The following is a 19,591-nucleotide window of genomic DNA, read 5'->3' on the forward strand; positions in this document are numbered from 1 at the left end:
TCCGGGACCCCTTTGCCCTTCAGGACTGTCTCCCAAGGGACTCTCTCAACCAGTGTCCTGAACAGGCCAAAGTCCGCCCTCCGGAAGTCCATGGTTGCGGCTTGAAGCTCATTCAAGTTTGCCAAATCTTTCCGAACTTAAGTAGACTAAAAGGAGTAAATTTTTTATATGATCTTAACAGACATTTATAAAACCATTTTGATGCCACTTGTATTGCAAGTAGTGGAAGCTATAAATATATCCAAAAAAGAGGATGGTAACCTTTGGCTTGCACATAAATCTTAAGGTTCTAGATTTTTTTTAAAAATGGCTCAAGTAATTGTAATATCAGGACTTATGTGAGAGGAAAGAGTACTCCTGAAATTCCCAAAAATGGAAGATTCTCAGTCAGGTCACTGTGTCTGATATTTACAACACTCTTCTAAATTAGGCATAAAGTGAAAATCCATAAAGCCCTCTGAGCAAGTCTATAAACGCATAGTATCTTCATCCATCTCCAGGCCTCCATGGCTGTTCAGCCAACAGTGTTGTGTTTTAGAACCTTTTAGACAATTAGGAGTCTTGTCCAGGGTGCAATCTAGTATTTTGAAATGCGGTAGTTAATAATTTTTAGCAATATAGCTATAAGTAGCCTTTTGTACTGAGATAAGTAGGATATGTTGTATTTCAAACTTCCACCTTTTAAGGTGAAAATGAGATTGGGAGGAGGGGGAGGTATTACCAAAAGACTAGTTGCAGAATGCTCTTTCCTACTCAGTAAGTTACAGTTCCAGTGTCTGAAAGCTGTGTGTTTGAACAGTGGATGAAAAGCTTAGTGAACACGAAAAACTTTAGTTATTAGATTCTGGCCATGCTTAATTTGCTAAAAATTAATTATGTATTTGATTACAAATCTGAAATATATGAAAGGTCTTCCCTGAAATATAGTTCTTATAATAACCATGCTAATATGCAACATCCTAGCTTACACTACAGAGGAGCTCAACTTCCTTACCAAAGTTAAATTTTGGGATCCTGTTCAACAGGATTCATATTTTGATTTCCAGGAGGCAATAGACTTTATTTGCAAGGTTTAGATCGAGGTTCAGTTCTTTTACATTGCCTGAGGTACTGAGGTGTTACAACCATGCTGAAACACTAACTAAGCAATAACTTCCTCTGCCAAATATGTGGTTAGTTTTCATCTGTACTAAGAGGTGTATCGAACAAACTTATGTAATGAAATTTGGTATTTTTGCAAACTATTCATTTGCAAACAACATGCCCTCATAATTCCTATTACATAAAAGCTTATATAAGGAGACAAATATATAGTTATGTGCTGGGAACACTTCATTAATGACACAGAGAAAGGATTTCCTGTAGAACAGATGGCCCTTGTAGTGTTAACCAAACTGTTCGTCTAAACCAGCATTGTCTGGAACCTAATGCCCTCGGGCAAGGATCCGACCCAGTTGTGGAGGGGCACCATGCAATCATGACAGATGGTCATGTGTTGAGGCAGTCCAAAGACCATACATGTGTACCAAGGGTGGTTGTTGAGAGCTGAAGCTCACAGTGGAGAATATTCAGTAGGCTTATGGTTATGGGGTGTCCTGGTGTCCTACTCTGAACAACATTAATGTAAAAAAACCGAAGGCGCATGAGACCTTAAATTGAATGGAAGGAAGAAAGCAATAGTTTCTTAGCCCTTCACCTGGGTTTCACTGGATAGATCAATAGGGGGCAGAAATTTGTTTCATTAGCTTCACTCAGCTTAAAGAGGGTATAAAATTTAGTCCATCATTCTGCAGTGAGTTGAATGAGTGACAGTAATTAATACTTAGAATTATAGATTTCCAACTTTTGAAAAGCAAAAATTTCAATGCACTAATGCACTAATGGTTGTTACATTAGTGTTTAGTGTTTCTTATCAATTTTATGTATAAATCTGAATAAAATTTTAATTAGGCCTGCCTGAGGTTTTAAAGCTGAAGGATATGAAACAGTTTAAATAGCAAGGACTTTTCTGATCAAAAGATAGATCAAGACTCCTTCTGTATTAAGAATATGCTTCAATCAGCTGGAGATGCTCTTGAAAAGGGGCAGGAGTCCCACTTCTTCAGAAGTCTTCAAAAGTTGAATTTTAATCCAGTTTATGGTTGCTTTCCACATTTAAAAAGAGGTTTGCTTTTCTATTCAGCCAGGAAGAGCATAGTTTTGAGAGGTACACATGATGACAGAGATTTCAGAGCAGTAAATAAAAACAAAGTAGAAAGAATATCAAAGCACAGAAGGGATTAAAGTGATCTAATGGGAAACATGGTAATGGTTTGCAATGAGGAAAAGGAGTGAGCTGGAAAAATATAATGCAGGGGATTTATATGTTTAAAATTGAACTGGTTGAAGCCTAGAAAGTAGCTGCTGTTAGCATTAGTTTTAAAGTGGGGGGGGTTTACCACCTTTTCACAGAAAATGTTACAGGAAGCACAAGCGCAACTGTCATTCATTTCTTTTTGACTGCCATACTGAACTGGAGTTCGGAAGTGCCACTGCTTCGTCAGGGGACCATCCCAAGAGCTGGGGATCTTCAGACTGTGGAAAGTCTTTAGATGTGGTCTTTTCTACTCTGCCGTGTCCCAGCAGTCAGTGAGGGTTATCAGCAAGGTTTACAGAAGCCCTATTATGCTTATATTTCAAGCAGCTGGGAATCAAATCTTGTGGCTTTGGAGCTGCTTTGCACCATTACCCCATGGCTTGAGATCTAGCCCATTTTGCGTATACCTGCAATGGGCCTGAATCTGCTTTTACAAACTCTCCATTTACCCAGCTGTACTGCCACTGAAATCTCGGGTGTTACACCAGTATAAAATCCATGTGTGGAAGGAGAATTTGACCATGTAATTGGTTTTGCAGTAATTTAGTAATAATTAATATTTACAGTTAATTTCATTTGCAGCTTTCATAGTATGTAGATAAAATGACTTTTCTTTATTTAAAAAGGCCTGATACTGCAATGTATCTGCAATACTATCTATTCTTTAACTCTGGTGTTTACACCTGTGGACTAGCCACATAGCTACCAACGCGTGTATTTGAGAGAAAGTGGAATGTATCTGCAGCTGAAAAAACAAAATGATGACTTGATCTGGATAGGGCTAGGGTTTAATACAAAAAGCTTGGAAGTTCTGTTCAAACAGATGGGTGGATAATGTATTTGAATTACCAGGTTCATGTCCAGTGTGTGTGTGGATACCTGTGGAAATGTAACAGGGATGAAATGTCTCTTGGGGGAGGAAATATGTATGTGTGTGAGGTGTGAAGAAGCAGGAGGAGATGGCTGGGGAGAGGACTGAACAAGCATCTCGTCTTTGTTTCTTTCAGATTTGCTCTGTGCTGTGTAGAATATCATTTACAGTTGGAAAAGTAATATATATGACACCCTGCTGAGAGAGAATGGAAGATTTGATGTTGCTTAGTTTCTTTCAGATTTCTGATATGGCATGCCCAGTCAATGGTGCTCTCTTTTCCTGAATGATAAAAGTATTACAGGAAACTAAAACAGGTTTGTGTGCTCATTAGACTTTATTTGTCAGTTTTCAGCACTGCAAGTGGAAGAAAAATAAGTTATAATGACCAATCTGCCAATGCAAAGTGAAACTGAAATGATAATGCCTAAGGAGAAAAGAGAATTGGAAAAGGAACATCTTACAAAACAGAAATATCTTACAAAACAGAAGAAAGGACTTACTGACAAGGTGATCTTTTAATTATTACAAGCTAATATGATTAGGTATATATTTTATATATATTTATATACAGGCCTTTTTAAAGTCTATGGATCTCGCAGAACTACTGCGTCTTTAACATTTATTTGCTAAAGTAATGGTAGTAGTAGACATTTATGTGGCAGCTTTATCCCAGGACCTTACAGAATGTCTCATTACATTTCTCTGAGAGAAATAGGAATCAGCTTCCCAGAAAGGCAAGTGAAGATCCAAAGTCACACAGGCTGTGTCTAAGTTGTATGGCATGGATGCTCCGTGGGCACCTGCACAGGTACTTCCATCCAATCCCCCAGACTGGAAATGTGCCACAGCTCCCTTCTAGTCTGTGTACCTGGATTTTCCTAGCTCTTACACTTGACATGGGACTGATTTGAGTCAGGGCATCCACACAAAAGCAAAGATCAGGAAGCATTCCTGGACCCCAAGTATAGACATAATCGTGAAAATCAGAGTTAAGTCTGTCAGGAGTTCAATTCTTCGTTCTAATCGCTTGACCATATACTTTCCACAAACTACTGTTTTTGCCATGGGGAATTTATGATGATAGGTCTTGAGTCCATATCCATTTAAGGCAATGGCAATTATACCATTGATAGCTGTAAGTTGAGGTTCAAACACATATACATAGGACAAGATTGCATTTAATTATCCACAGTGCTGTTTTTATTATAGTTGCCAAAATGTTGCTTAACTGTCGCAATCCTTAGAAGCAAGGAAAAAAAATGAGCCGACTTTGAACTGCTGGCTTAGGTTACAAAGCCTTTCAATTTTTAACAGGATACTGGAAATATCTAACAGCCCCAAAACAGGAAAATTTGTCCCAAGAATAGCACTGTGTATGAGCAAAACTTTGTATTTGTTTTTGCATAGTTGGCAAAGAAAATAAACACTGTTTTACTTACTTTCAGATAACATATGTAGTACCTGAGCAGCAAGCTGCTGAAAGAACCCTGACTGCTGAAACTGAGAAACTGAAGAAACATAAAGGTCAAGAAAGGCAAACCACAGAAAGGTAGTGGCCAAAGTTTTTAAGATGTGCTTTGAAGACATTTAAGAAGCTTCTGTGTTGATTTAACTTCTCTTTGCACTTTTTTTTTCTATCTTAGAAAGGACGCTGAGCAAAGTAATAAAATATGGAAAAAGAAATTCCAGATTCTACAGAACAGGTTTAGTATTATTGCATTGATTGCATTGATAAAATACTTCAGGCCTATAGATTTTGCAAATTATATTTGTGAAAATTAAGGTAGTTATACACATTATTCTGTTACCTAGTCATTAGCATTTGAGGATGTAATAGCTAGGTTTAAAAGATTGGAATTAAATATTAATGGACTGAATAATATACTGTTAGCCTGCTTGTAACAACGATAAACACTTCAGACAGGTAATTTTGTATAATTGTGTTAATAGTACTCAGTTCTTAAAAACAAAACTTGTTTTGTGTGCTGTTAGACTACATTTTTCTTTAATGTCTTTCTTACGGCAGTCTTGAATGAGATTTTAAGCTGTTAATACTCTTTTTTTAACCTATTTGTTTCTCTTTGTCTTCTTTCCTAATGCCCCTCTTCCCCAGAATTCTTTTTCATCTCCCTTGTTTCATACTTCACCATTTTCTGTCACTACACTTTCTCTGTCCCAGAATCATGGTGCTTTCTTCTGGTTTTCATGTGATCACAGTTCTCCTTTATCCATACTTTTTTCCTCAGCCAGTTTTCTCCTTTGCTCTATCCGTCCTCTCTAGAATCTTCATCTTCCTTCTCTATATTCTGAAACACTTTGGCTGAAAAATGCTGATTGTCAAAACCCACAAATTCCCTCTAATTGTCAAATGTAATGAACTTCTAGCAAAAGAACACAGAGGCTCCCATCGAGCTCTGCTCAGAGTCATAGAGACCGGCTGAGAACTGTAGTGCTTCTAGGTCACACAGCTCCTGCACAACTACTCGGGACATAGCTTCCTGATTTGCCATGAAGCTGTGACTGAGATTGAAAACCTTGGAAAAGTTGTGAATTCCCTTGGTCTAAAGCTGGTCCTAGTATAAATCTTGCCAGTGGAAAAAGCCTTACGCTGTTTCTTGGGGAAGTAGCACTTGGACAGCCAGATGTGCTAGGACTACATGTATATTGACAAATAATTTTTAACGGTGTAGATACTCACATTTGTGCTCGGGTCTTGGTTCTCTGTCAGCCTCAGTGTGTCTCTATTGCTTCACCCATATTCTTTTTTGGAATAGAGCAACCAGTTCCTCAAGACAAAACCCCAGAGCAGTTCTGGTGCTGGTTTGTTCCCTGTAGGCAGTACAGATGAGATGGTATGCCCACATAACATCAGGCCACATCTCAGAACATGCAACACGTGTTTAGCACCATGCTATAAAAACACCTCTCTCATAGGCCATGACATAGCCCAGTGCTATTTTAGAAAACTGCAGACTAAGAATACCTAAAATCCACACATGTGCCCCATGGGACCCAACCTCGCCCAGTATGAATGCAACCAGCCCACTCTGGAGGTCACTAGTACTGATCAGTGTGGACAAGTTGTGTCTTAGGTCTATGATTTTCTCCCTGCAGCAAAATATTTTAGTAGTGCATACCTTATGCAGTGCACTCAGCATCTTTATTGTCTGAAGAAGTGCGCAGGATTTACTAAGACTGAACTCAACAGCAGACAGATAGGGTGGAAAACCTCGGTATCCTCCATTCTAACGAGGGTTGTCAGAGCTTCCAGAGCCCTTACTATGAACCTAGGAACTGGAGTACTGAAAGCTCTGGGACAAGATGTGGAAACCGTAGGGTTTACCGCCAAAGGTAGTTTGTATGTGAGTGTTGCCTGGAATGGTGGGATAGGAGAGCCCTAGAAGATGCCAAATGACTTTAGTAAGTTCTTGGTGGTATCTTTGCTACTATTGTAGGGATGAATCAGACAAACTTTAATGTCAAATTTATGGAGTCCTGATGGAATCTATTTAATCTTGTAAACATCATATTTCATTTTTTCCAAGATTTTTTTTTCCAGAATTTCAAGTTTATTTCAAATCCATCTGGACTGATACCAAATTTTAAAGAACAAAATTTCCCACCAACTGCACGTTCTACTGTATTTCAGACAGTTCTTTTCCTGTATTTTTTTATCTCCACAACACCAATCAAAGGCGTGGAAATGCAGTAATTCCTGTCCTACAAACGGTGAGCTGTAGTGAAGGTACCTCCATTGCACAGCAAACTCTCTGTATTGTACTTCATGCTTGTTTAGTTTGATACAATATCTCTAAGGTCAATGGATAGTTTCTCATTAAGTTCAGTATTCATTGAAATAAGCCCTGAGTTATCTTCTCATCTGAAAATGGTGAGAATAGACTACGTTGATAATATAATGACAGCGTTATCAGTGTTTTTAGTAATAATGCAAGTCTCTGTAGAAAAATAAAGTTCTATTATTCTTACCAGGTCTACTTTAATGAGTATACACTCTGTTACCTGAATAGGTAGGTACTGGAAGATGTTTTTAACAGAAACCATTAGAATTACTTGCTTAAATGAGAGATGAATTTCTCAATTTATACATAGCTAATCATTGTAACACCATAGAAACAGATTCATTTTGATGAAAAGCCAATTAATGGTGAGATCTAAATAGACTATGGGACCCTCCTTATTTTTGCTTCTTTTTTTTCTGACGGTTTATTACGGAACCATGCAAATTATTTTTTCATGACAGTGTGACTATCTGGGCAACAGCTATTTGCCTTGAATTTAGCCTGTATATTGTTATGATTTTATTATACTCATATTTTTTAAAAAATAACTATAAAATATGTGAGCCCTCTTGTGGCCAAAATATCTTCTATGTGTCTTATGAAATCACCAAAGACTGTGTGGCCTGGTGAATGAAGTGCCTGAAAAATATCTAGAGAACATTGAATGTAAATTTGTTTAGTTAGTACTTCTAATGTCAGTTCTCCTTCATTCTTCATAACAATTAAATCCATTTAAGTTTTCCTTTACATCTTTCTTAAATTACTGTTTGTAGCTAAAATGCCCATGAAGTTCTGAGTTTGTAACCAGACACAAACAGGGCATGGAACTCCAAAATTTCTAATAACTTTGTCCATTCTGCTATAATTGCCGTGAAAGATGTTAGTTAATGTAAAATGTTTTTTGTGAAGATCTTTTTTATGATACGGGGTTTTCTTACTTTAAAATCTTCATACATATCAATGGTTTGAATCATAGGACCAAACATGACTATCAGTCAGAGCTGTCTTTTAGTTATTACTGAACTGGAGCTGAACTCTGTAGTGATTTTGAGGCCGAAGAGACTATATTTCATTGCCACTTACCACTCTTCCCTCACAAATTCAAGGGAAAATAATCCAAACCATCCAAACCGCGTATTTTTATTTAAGAAAAAATCTTATCACCTGATACAATAATTTTCATCTTTTTCAAGTTTTTTTGCTTCCCTTCATTAAAAAGGTCTGTTTCTGCAGTGTAATACCTTTATTTGTAAAGAAAGAGGAAAAATTTTACAGCTGTTCAAGTTACCTCATGAACTGGACCTTGAGAAATTAGGTAGCAATTTTCATTGATTAGATAAAGTATCAGCACTCTGTGGTTAAAGTTATAGTAAATTTACAGACAGGAAAAGGATGGTATTTTAAATGCAAAGTGTGTATTCTACTCCTCACAGACTTTTCCACTGCGTAAGGCCTGCTACTTTACTCATACATTTAATGTAATGTATTAATCGCATTTTAATGTATGTGTCCCATGGATTGCTGAACACTTACTGGTTATTTGTTCTAATTTTGCTGGTCGATAACATTTGCTTAATTATTTCCCCTGAGGCCTGAAAAAGATACAAAAAAGTACATTTTTTGTAACTGGCTATTTTAAAGTTGTGCTGGAGAGCAATGATTGCAATATCTTAACCTTCTTCTGTATCACGGTGTTTGTGGTACTTGTGTAAAACTTTATTTATGACACAGCTATATATATATATATGTTAAAGAAATACAAACTATCAACACATCTATTTTTATTTTTCTGGTTTAATCTGGTCTTTTGTTTTTGTTTTCTGCTATTTTTGTTTGTGTTTACTACAATCTTTTCAGTGGTATGGAATCACTGGAGTGTATTTTTTAATTCTTGCTCTGTTACGCTGTGTGTATTTTTTTTCCTAAAAAATGTAACATACATTCATACATCAAAAGAGATGCCATCTTCACAAACATACTTGATGTTCATTGCCAAAATGCATTGTATCATTGCATCCTTTATAAACTCTCAAGGGACTCTTTGCAAAGAGTCACTGTAGAATGAACAGAATTGAAGTTTTCTAGTACCTGATACCCTATAGAAATTATATGCACAGGAAATACACAGGATTTTGTAGAAAATATGTCAGAGAAGAGACAAAGATTAGTGAATTTAGCGAGGAGAGAAAAAAGCCAAACCTCATATTCGTTACTGGTGAAATCAGGTAAGTTTCTCATTTTCAAAATTTGAATGAGTGCAAATATTAATTGGGCAGAGCAGTGGGTAGTAATTCATAGACTGATTGATTTCTTTCAGTAAGAGGAATTCAGCTGCAGTGTTTTTTGACCAGCCTTCAATGTTATTTTAAATGGAAGCATCTCCTAAGATTAGCCACCGATGGTGAAAGTGCTCTGAACTTGAATTCAACTGATTAATGATCATACGAGATAGATTGAGGCTACCCAGAACTAATATTCTCCATCTATATCTAAGAGTCTCTTATATTTACAACTCTCGAGTGAATATCAATCAAATGTCTGCTTCATTATAGTTAATTTGATATTTTGGAAATTCAATTTCAGTATGTTTTTAATTATGTATTGTAATTCTCAAGAATGACAACAGGCTAATGTAGGTTAATTTAATGTGAAAATCTTTGCAGTCCGCACGCAATTAAGGATGAGATGTTTCTTAGACAAACCCTGCAATGCCAGTTACTAGCACTTAAATGTACATCTCTCAGTGAGACAGTAAGTAAAGACAAGGCAACTGGTTTATTTTGTTTAATGCTTCATTTCTATTGAAAGAAATCTTTCTAATACAGCAAGACATAGAAGACAGCTCATACCATAAAGTCAAACAGATTTGATAGTGAAAATTATGAAACAGTAAGTCCAACAGAGGCAGATTGTCAAAGCTGGACGTGCTCAGCCGCATGCAGTACAATCTTGTGTACATAATTTGTGTGTACAAATAACACATAAATTGTGCCTTCACTGGCATACATCACTAGGTAAACATAACATCCATCTGCAGTATATGAATGAACCATAATGATAACTTTTTCAGTCAGTTTGTGAATTCAGACCCGTACTGTAGGTTGCCCCTTGTATCCACCTGATAGAAGGTAGAGAGATCAGGAACTGTAAGGTTTGGCATATTACTCGCTCTGTGGGCTACTCACATTGTACGTCTTAACACAGCAAGGGGAGCCGCCGCTAAAAAGCCACCTATCCTCCTCTTATGCAAGTGGGTACAGCAGACGAGAGAGAAATGTTGGTCCTTCTTTTTTCCAGGGAAGTTAAATAGGGGAAGATATATTCAGTCTAGGTGCAGGACTCGCACAGACTGCTTACTCCCCGGATTAGGGGAGGAGGCTCCATAGTAACGCAGAGGCCTTTGGGATTTAATTTAAATCTTCTAGATTTCAGAAAGGGCTTCAGTCAACCCCCCTCTGGATGCACCTGGGTTAGCGCAACTTCATATTGTCTCTAAGTCACATCAGGTTGTGTTCTTGCAAATTAGACATACAATACACGGTGCTTGGAGGAATCTAAGAAAATTATTTTGGCAGAACAGAACCGGGAGGTGTAAATGTTAAAAATTCATTTATTGCATGGCACTTGGTCTTAGAAGAGTTACTTTTATTTCCTTCATACAGAGCTGTGTGTTTTGTCCCCTTTCATGCTGTTCTGACAGCATGGTAAGAATTTCAGGGAGAATGAACGAGGGTGGAGCTTGTCAAACTGAAAACATCTTGAGTTTACCATCACTAGCATAATGGATGTTCAAACACAGAGTTGCATTAAAATAGTACCTTCCAATGATTTTTTTTCCTGATTAAAGTCACATATCAAATTTAGTTGCAAATATATTCAACTCTCAGTGTAAAAGATGTACAATTCAGGTATGGTCAAGTTAAAACATAATCCCCTGATTTAAGAAGGATTATGCAGTGATGGCAATTCCATATTCAATTAGAGTCAACAAAATGTTACATCCTTTTTAAAATCTTTTATAAATGTTGATTTCTCACTTATCAGCTTATACATCTTAAGCTACACTTTCTTGAAATGTGTTTAGTATGCGATTAGCATGTTACTTACAGGTGGCTTGTCCTGTTTGTGTTGAAAATTATACAAGAGATATGAAGGGATTCAGAGCTGGGTTGTATTCGCCTTCAACTTTGGTATGTAACTTCTTTTTTTTTTTCTAAACATAAATGTTTAAATATGTTCTGTACTTGCTAATGATAACATTTTTGACAATTTTGTGAAGCATAAGATAAGACTTTTATATATCCAAGAGTCAACATTTATCGTTTGCATAATGGAAGATTGTTTCAATGGGAGAGTTTCTTAATGTCAGACAATGACTTGCTGCAGACACATATGGAATTTCCCATTTCTCTACAATATGAATTATGATTATTTAGATGCATTTTATATTATTGTTTATTTTTTGAAATATTTAACATATTCAAATTTTCTGAGTTCATTGTTTTCAAATGCATGCAATAACAAGTATTTGTGAAAAGCACGCAGCTTCAGTGTTAAAGCAAGCTGCAATATAAAAAAAAAAAAAATATTGATTTACAATCAGCAATTGTAACCATTACATACTACCAGAAGTAGTACTGTCTCAGTGGTTAGCAAGGCCAATGTAAGCCTGATTCATCCAGTACTAAAATAAATGGGAAGACCAAAATTACTTACATGAGAAATGAATGGGTTTCTAAAGTTATGAACACCACCAGTTGCCTAACTGATAAGAGTTTAATTTGTCTTGCTACCTTTTGAGCATAATACCTCAACCTCAGTGGGTAGGTTATCAGATTACTTCAGGGGATGGAGAATTCTATAGCCAGTTTGTGAGCATGGGTAGAATCTTTATGAAACCTATATGTCACTCAACGGGGATTATTGTTTGAAACTCTGATATCTAATGTAATGTGAACATAAAGGCCTATATGATACAATTATTTGTGACAGAAAATGACAGGGATCCAGGGGCCAACGTAACACCAGAAGATATTCAGGTGGAAAAAAAATTACATTTAAGTAAAGGCTTGTGAAGAATAAGATATAGTTCAGGTTGTTATAGGTGATTACAGAAAAGATGCCAAGGTTACAAAAATAATGAGCTTTCCATTTTAACCATCAATCGACATAAAGTTAATAAAGAACAATTTTCAGTGAAAAGCATTCTGAAGTATCTCTTTTCAATTCTCTAAACAAGTCTCTGCAAATAGCAAAGGATGAATTGACTTTCAGATGCTTCTCTCAGAAGAGAACATGAAAATATCTTAGCAATTCTTTAAAAAAGGTTAAATGATTTAAAAGGAATATTAGATGCTTAAGTGCTTAAAATTATGGGTATTAATAGTATACTAGTGTGTCTGTTTCTAACAGCAGTCAAGTTCACTGTATCCATAATTACATGACCTTCTTTAAATTATTGAACTGAATAAAACTAGTTTCTTAAGCAAGATGATAGAAATGTGCCTTATTTATGTCATAACAAATTGCCGGTCAGAAATACATGGAGATAGAGATAGAGATAGAGATGATAGAGATAGAGATATGAACAGAAATACAGGGTTGCCTGTATATATTTGTCTGAAATATATAAATATATATATGTAAATATGCATGAAAATATTAAATTCCTCATGTTCTACCCTGCAAAAAGGGCATGTATGAAACAATTCCAGTTCTCAAAACTCAGTGGAAATATTTATGCTTATTTTAATTAAAATTGAGTCAGGCCCTAAAGTAGTCTCTCAGGAATTAAGGCCATATTAGGTTTGGCTTAAATGCTGGTACCTGAAATATCTCTCGGGGGGGGTTCTTAAAGTACTCATTATTAAGCTAAGCATGAGAATTGTTTATATAAAGTCTCATTTCTGTACTTTATAGTGGTTTAGTGTTTCTTTGTTTTAAGAACAGTTTTAATTTTATTTCTTTTTCCTGGATTTCAGATGAACTTAACTGTAACTTGGCTTTCTAGCTATTTAGTCAACCAATAGCTTCTAATCAACCTTGATAAGAAAATACTTCTCCTCTAGCCCCCAATATATTCCCAGTCTACAGAAAAGCAGAAAGAAGACAAAGATTAATTTCTTAGACTTCCAAATGCAACAAAAATGGACAGTGTTTGGAGATGGTTAGTCTGAAATTTGTGATGCATAGTAACCTGTTCTGCAATTTAAGTATTTCTTTCCAACTGCTTAGCATATAGTTGAACACGATCGTATTTCTCCAGATCTCTCTTTCTTGTAAGATTTTATAAAGGTTTGATGAAATGAGAAATCACAGGTGAACTTAATTCCATTTCAATACTGAATTCTAATAATATCACCATGAAACTGTGTATTTGAAGAACGTTATCAGAACTTTTTTAACCTCTACTTTTGTTTGCTATGGGGTAGGTATCAAAACCATACTTCAACAATAATGCATTAAAGTGTAATACTAATCTCTCTTCTTTGCAATATCTCTGCTATTAAAAAATAAAACGCATAATAACCGTTAAGCACCAGACTGTTCACTGTCTCTTAGAATGCTAGTTAGCAGGGTTTTGTTTTGACGTACAATGTTACAGTTTCTTTACTCAAGCCTTATAATTCCTTCTCCAGCAAGATGTTTAAAAACATCTGCTTAATATCAAGTGTGTGGTTAGCACTCTTTTAGTCCAGTGTCTATTCTTATGGCTAAAGCCAAGTACGCACTCTTAAATGTTTTGCTGTAAGTAATGCTTCGCATGTGTATTTCTCACTGACTTTATAAATTTAGAGAATTGCTACCTTTTCTACATTTGTATCTCAAAATGCACAAATATCATTTAAACATTTATCTTCGGTTTTGTTATGTACTTTAACCAATGTCAGCTTTTACCTTGGCCATTGCTCTACTCCTTGTGTTCTGTTTCTGTAGCTTTTCTCCAGTCCTTTTTCTGATTCTGTAGGTAAAAGCTACTTTTATTTTGGAATGAGTTAGAGATAGCGTGGGTATGGTGTTTGTTCTGACAGGCTCGGTCCCTGTGTCAGTCTTGGTCCTGGAAACATTTAGTCGTCTTTGCTGTTTTTTCAGCTAGCATCTGCTGTGATTGATAAATAATAGTGATAAGGGCAGCCACAAAGAAAGAAGTAGTATGTTGTACGTCAGAGTACTTTCCCTTTCTGATTAACCGTCTTCTTTTTCCTTCTTCTAGTCAGCTGTGTGCTGAGGTTATGAACAAAGAGCTAAGTTAGCTCTGTATGGTTTTGGAGCATGATTTCAGCGTCAGTCTCTGTAAAATTTTTCCCCATGCAGAAGGCCAACAAAGAAATGAAATTAAAGAAAACAGAGATGGTTACATTCAAAAGGACTTGGATCTATTACATTTGGTGGCATTCATGCTGTCGGTGACTATTTTATCTGACCCAGAATTCAAGCGAAGGAGTCTTTGGGGAGCAGGGAAGAGAGTTCTTTGTTTCCAAATTTTAAGTTAAAGCATGGTTGTCTCAGAGACACAATTCTGTTATTCAAGACACGGGATCAGAAGGCTTTGAGGCAGCCTCTAAGAGAACATTTTATTTTGGCTAGGTAAGTAGGGATATTTGGGATGTTTGAGTGTTTGTGACTCATTGCAAATGAGGTGGTTTCTGTTCTTGATGTGCAGATAAAAGTCTGACTGCTTCAGTGATTGGAGGTTTCACACTAGTTTCCTTTACTCTACAAAGACTGTCTAACAAATGCATAAGCCTTGCAGATACCTACCAAGCAGGAATTTGTCCAGCTACGCACTGTTACTAACATTTCTTGGTAATTGCCCATGTTTCTGGGAATTTGAGCCAAATGTTGTATCACTTTTTCTCTTAAAAAAAAAACCCAAACAGTTCATCTATGTGAAAGGACTTCTGAACTGTCTGCCTTCCTTTTCTCCTTTCTTCAGCCTCTAATATGTACAGCAAACTGCTAGTCTTTTGAGACTGATCTGGAGAGTTTCTTGATTGGCCGTTACCTTCTTTCTACCACCATTCCTACAGTAATTTCCACCTGAGTTTTTCACAGACGATGAACAGAGGAAAACCAGGCATAACAGAGCCTGTGATTCTTTGGTTTTCCAAGTGCAATCTATGACTCCATCCCATATCTAGATGCCAAATGTTATTTAGCAGTCTTCACGGTTTTTTGCTTACCAAAGTCTCAGGGGAAGAAGGAAGCTATGGGGCTTCAAACAAAGCATAGCAAAACATAAATGCAATTGCATTTCAATGTGATCAAGAACTCATGGAAAATCTTCTCCATTCTCTTTTAACAAGCCAGAAGCACGTTTCAGCTTACAGAATAGTAATATGGATTTGTTTTAATTCTTCAAACCTATCACTCCTACTGAATATTGGCTGAATGAAGAAAAAAATGTAGAATTTTTTTGAGATACTGAAAGTTGATCAGCTGAATTGTGACTGTTGAAGTAGAAAGAAACCACACTTTCAGCAACAAGGTGATCGGTTTTTGCTGGGGGAGAGAATCAGAAGAGTAAAAGTGAGAAAACATGGATTGAGATAAAGACAGTTTAACACTTGAAAATAATAATAATAATAATAATAATAGAATATAGAAAGCAAGTGATGCACAATGCAATTGTTCACCACCTGCCAACTGATGCCCAGCCAGTCCCCAAGCAGCGGCCCCCCGGCCAGCTTTCCCCAGTTTATGTACTGAGCATGACGTCACATGGTATGGAATGTCCCTTTGGCCAGTTTGGCTGTGCCCCCTCCCAGCTTCTTGTGCACCTCCAGCCTTCTCAGTCGGTAGAGCATGGGAAGCTGAAAAGGCCTTGACTAGTGTAAGCACTACCTAGCAACAACTAAAACATCGGTGTGTTATCAACATTATCCTCATACTAAATCCAAAACACAGCACTGTACCAGCTACTAGGAAGAAAAATAACTCTATCCCAGCCAAAACCAGTATACCTGAACAAGACCAGCTTGTCTGCTTATCCTGTTATGATGATGCTCAATGTTTATATTATATGAAGCTATTTACAGCATTCATAGATAATTTGTAAATGCCTGCTCTAAGCTATTTTAGACCTCATAGGTACCAAGGTTCAAAGTTAAGAGTTCAGGTTACTTTTGGAACTTGTTGGAGTAGACAAGGTGACCAACTTGGGTAGAGGATGAATTGATCCCACTGTTCATAGGACCAACCTCTGGTGTCATAGCAGTCTAGAACATAAGATGATAGTGTGCCTTGCTCTGTTTTTTTAGTTTAAAGCAGCAAACCATTTTTCACTAAGTAGTAGTGGGAAATGTTCCTGTAACCTGAATTCTTTCACTGGAAAATGCTTCTAAGGTCTGAGAAACTTTGAGTTTCTACATGCCACCCCAGGGACTGGTTTTCTTTGATGTTGTACTGTGTTTTGTTTTCAGCACTTTTGAAAGGAAAAAAAAAAAGCATTAGTTAGCCAAACAAGAATGTTCACTGCAGCATCAATTTTACTGAAAGGAAAATATTCCCTGAACTAGAGAAAATTATTAGAAACAAAGTTCTTGATTAATTTCCTTTAAAGAAATCCTAACTCTTACTTAAAAATGATTGAAAAATAGTTAGAATAAATTCATCAGTTCAGTTATGCAGAATATATTGAAAACTGTGACTCAACAGAAGACTCCTCCAACATATAGTGATGTTTTGTCTTCTCCACAGAGCTTGATATCTTTCTCATGAATAGTTGATTAGATTGTAGAGTGTAACATCTGCATGCATAATTGAAGCTATACAGAAATAATTGTTCTAATTACCAGTGCTATATAATGTCATTCCAGTTATAGACCCATGCTGCTGGGTGATGTCTGCCCTACAGGTTCCCCTCAAAGAGGATATGGGATATTCTGAAGGAATCCTTGATATTTTCGATTACTCTTCTGCCCTGCAAAGTCTCTTCTTGACAACTGATAAACTCTGTGTTGAATATTCTGTAGTAACCCACCTCATCCATGCTTCCATATCTGAGTGAATTATTAGAAGGCGTCCAGTCTGTTTGGCCATATGGATTTTCTGTTTTGTACCCCTACACCCTCTCTTGTCGTGGATGCTGCTGCTGGTGGAATGAACAGGACACAAAAGGTACTAAGAAAATGAACAATTTTTAAAGAAAAAAAAACCCCTCTCTCTCACCTCTTCCTGATTTTGAGTATTGACCTACCTAGCTTTAATTGCAAGATACACTTGCAAAATGCTTTACCTTTCCTCTCTCATGGGATTATTGCCACAGGCTTTCTGTAAAGATTTTGAACAGTCAGCTGTCATAGTATGTACAGATAGAATTCAAGTGGTGTAAATGGCTTCTTTGCAGAACGTCTCATTTCCACCTATGTTATTGCTTAAGTATTGATACATGATGCTGCATATGGGAGGACAGTCCCAGAGTCCTTATTCAATGTTGACTGCATGAGCTTTCTCTGGGTACATGGAGTTTTAGGAGGTGCACTGCTTGGAGTCACAAACCATATGAATGTATATATAAGCACACACCAAAAGAAGTAAGTTAACAGTAACTGCCTTCAGATTAATTTCTTATGTGTGCGTACGCACAGGTCCAACCTGCCCTCCTACCTCACCTCTCAGTCCTTTGAAGACTTTTCAAAAAAAACCCAAAAAAAACCCAAAAAAACCCAAGCAGAATGTTCTTTCCCAGAGCTTATGATAAGTATGAGCCGAGGATGCAGAAAGGGCTTCCCTACATTCCCAGTCTTGAGTTCTTGGGTTTGTATAGCTACAGTAACGGAGAGACAGCCTATCTTAACGAACAACAGCAACAAATAAGTTCCAGTCAGAAAAGAGAGGTTAAGATTTTTAAACTATTAAACACAGTAGATAGCCTGTCCAAAACTGGGCAAAGATTTACTCTTCCAATAATAGAATGAATTTTCTTGATTTGCTTCAGATCATCTAATCAGATGTTCAGGGAGAAAAACTCTGGTAAGTTCCAAGCTGAAAACAGTATTCTCGAGCTTTCCAAGGAAATATAGTTGGAACACTGCTACCCCAGTTCAAGAAATAAATGTTTATATGATCCAGATGTAACTGATTTTTAAAATATCAGCTTTATGTCAAGAATAACATATCTTCTCAAGATACTGAAGCCCTCATAACTGGTGAAAACATAAAGAAATGCTTCAGGTGTATGATTGCTATTTAAAAAATCCTTGATTGGTTTTATTGCAAGCTGTCAACTTACGGAAAGATTATTGACATCAGTTCATAAATTTTCACTTGGAGAAATGAATGTGAATTTCTTTTGTGAAATGGTGAAATGCATCATTTTGATGACACTGGCAAACAGTATGGAAGTGAGAAAAGTTTCAGCACTCCACGTCAAAGCACCGGTGAAATCATCTCTTGGTTGCAGCCACATACCCGCGGATAAATCCAGTGAATTGCGTATACTGAGGTAGAATTAATTGCAGTAAATCTAAGGTGAGCTCATTGTTTGGAACTTTTTCAGCTTGGGAAATTGTTCTTGAAACAAGAAAATGACACAATGCTTTAATGCATAGTTTTTTCTGTGAATAAGTTTGCTGACATTTAATGAAATAAATAATTACTTAAGCAAAGATGTGAAAAAACAGGGGCTTGGGAATGTATGATATACATATACAAGTTTAATAATTCAGTAGAATTTATAGTACAAGTAATTGTCACTTTATTAGCTTCAGTATAGAATCTTTATTTCCATACGAATATATTTTTATATAAAACTTGCGATGTCTAATGTTAAACCTTTTTAAAGGTAAAAGAGAAAATCATCTTCTGGTTTAACCTCCCGCAAAACAAAATATTTTATAAATGCTGAGGAGAAGTATTAAAACTTTTTATCCTAGACAGGTTCCAGCTCACGCACCTGCCTTCACCTTACCTATATCCTTTTCTTTTTCAAATAGAAACTTTTCAATTCTTCTTCACCACTTTTGTAAAGTGGTTACAAGTGTAAGCTGTAAGTACAGCCCGTGTAAAGCTCTGCGGTGGAGGAGACTTTCAGGTTTCAGGGAAGTGGTTGTCTGGTATTGTGTACGAAGAGAAAAAGCACCACGTATCCGAGTGGATAGTGAATGACAATAATACACAGTATAGTCAGGCAGGGTTAATTCAGGAGCATTAAATGAGGTGTCGGCTGTAAAGCATCAGGCATAGACAGTTACACAGGCCGTCCTAAAGGTACCTCCCTCCCTCCCCTCCAAAAGTGAACTGGCGCATCAGGGAAGATGCCAGGCCTACCCTGCCGCTGGGGAAACCGAGAACGTGTTGATTCCACTTCGGTCTCAAGCTGAACCGCTCTTTTAGCATGTGTATTGGACAACAAGGAAACGATGAGTTAGTGTAAATGTAAAATGTAGCTATGCGCCCCATTAAAAGCACGGTTTAGAGGGATCTGGGCATTTTCTCTGGAAACGGTTGCTCCTGACATGTTAACGAGCACCGATTCTGCGGGGGGAGAGAGACACCCCTGACCTTCAACCCACGCTCCATCCCGCTCCCGGCCCCCCGCCCGCCCCTGGCCGCTGCCCG

Source organism: Aptenodytes forsteri, unplaced genomic scaffold (assembly GCF_000699145.1).
Source record: "Aptenodytes forsteri isolate BGI_AS27 unplaced genomic scaffold, ASM69914v1 Scaffold336, whole genome shotgun sequence".
In the NCBI taxonomy this organism is placed as follows: domain Eukaryota; kingdom Metazoa; phylum Chordata; class Aves; order Sphenisciformes; family Spheniscidae; genus Aptenodytes; species Aptenodytes forsteri.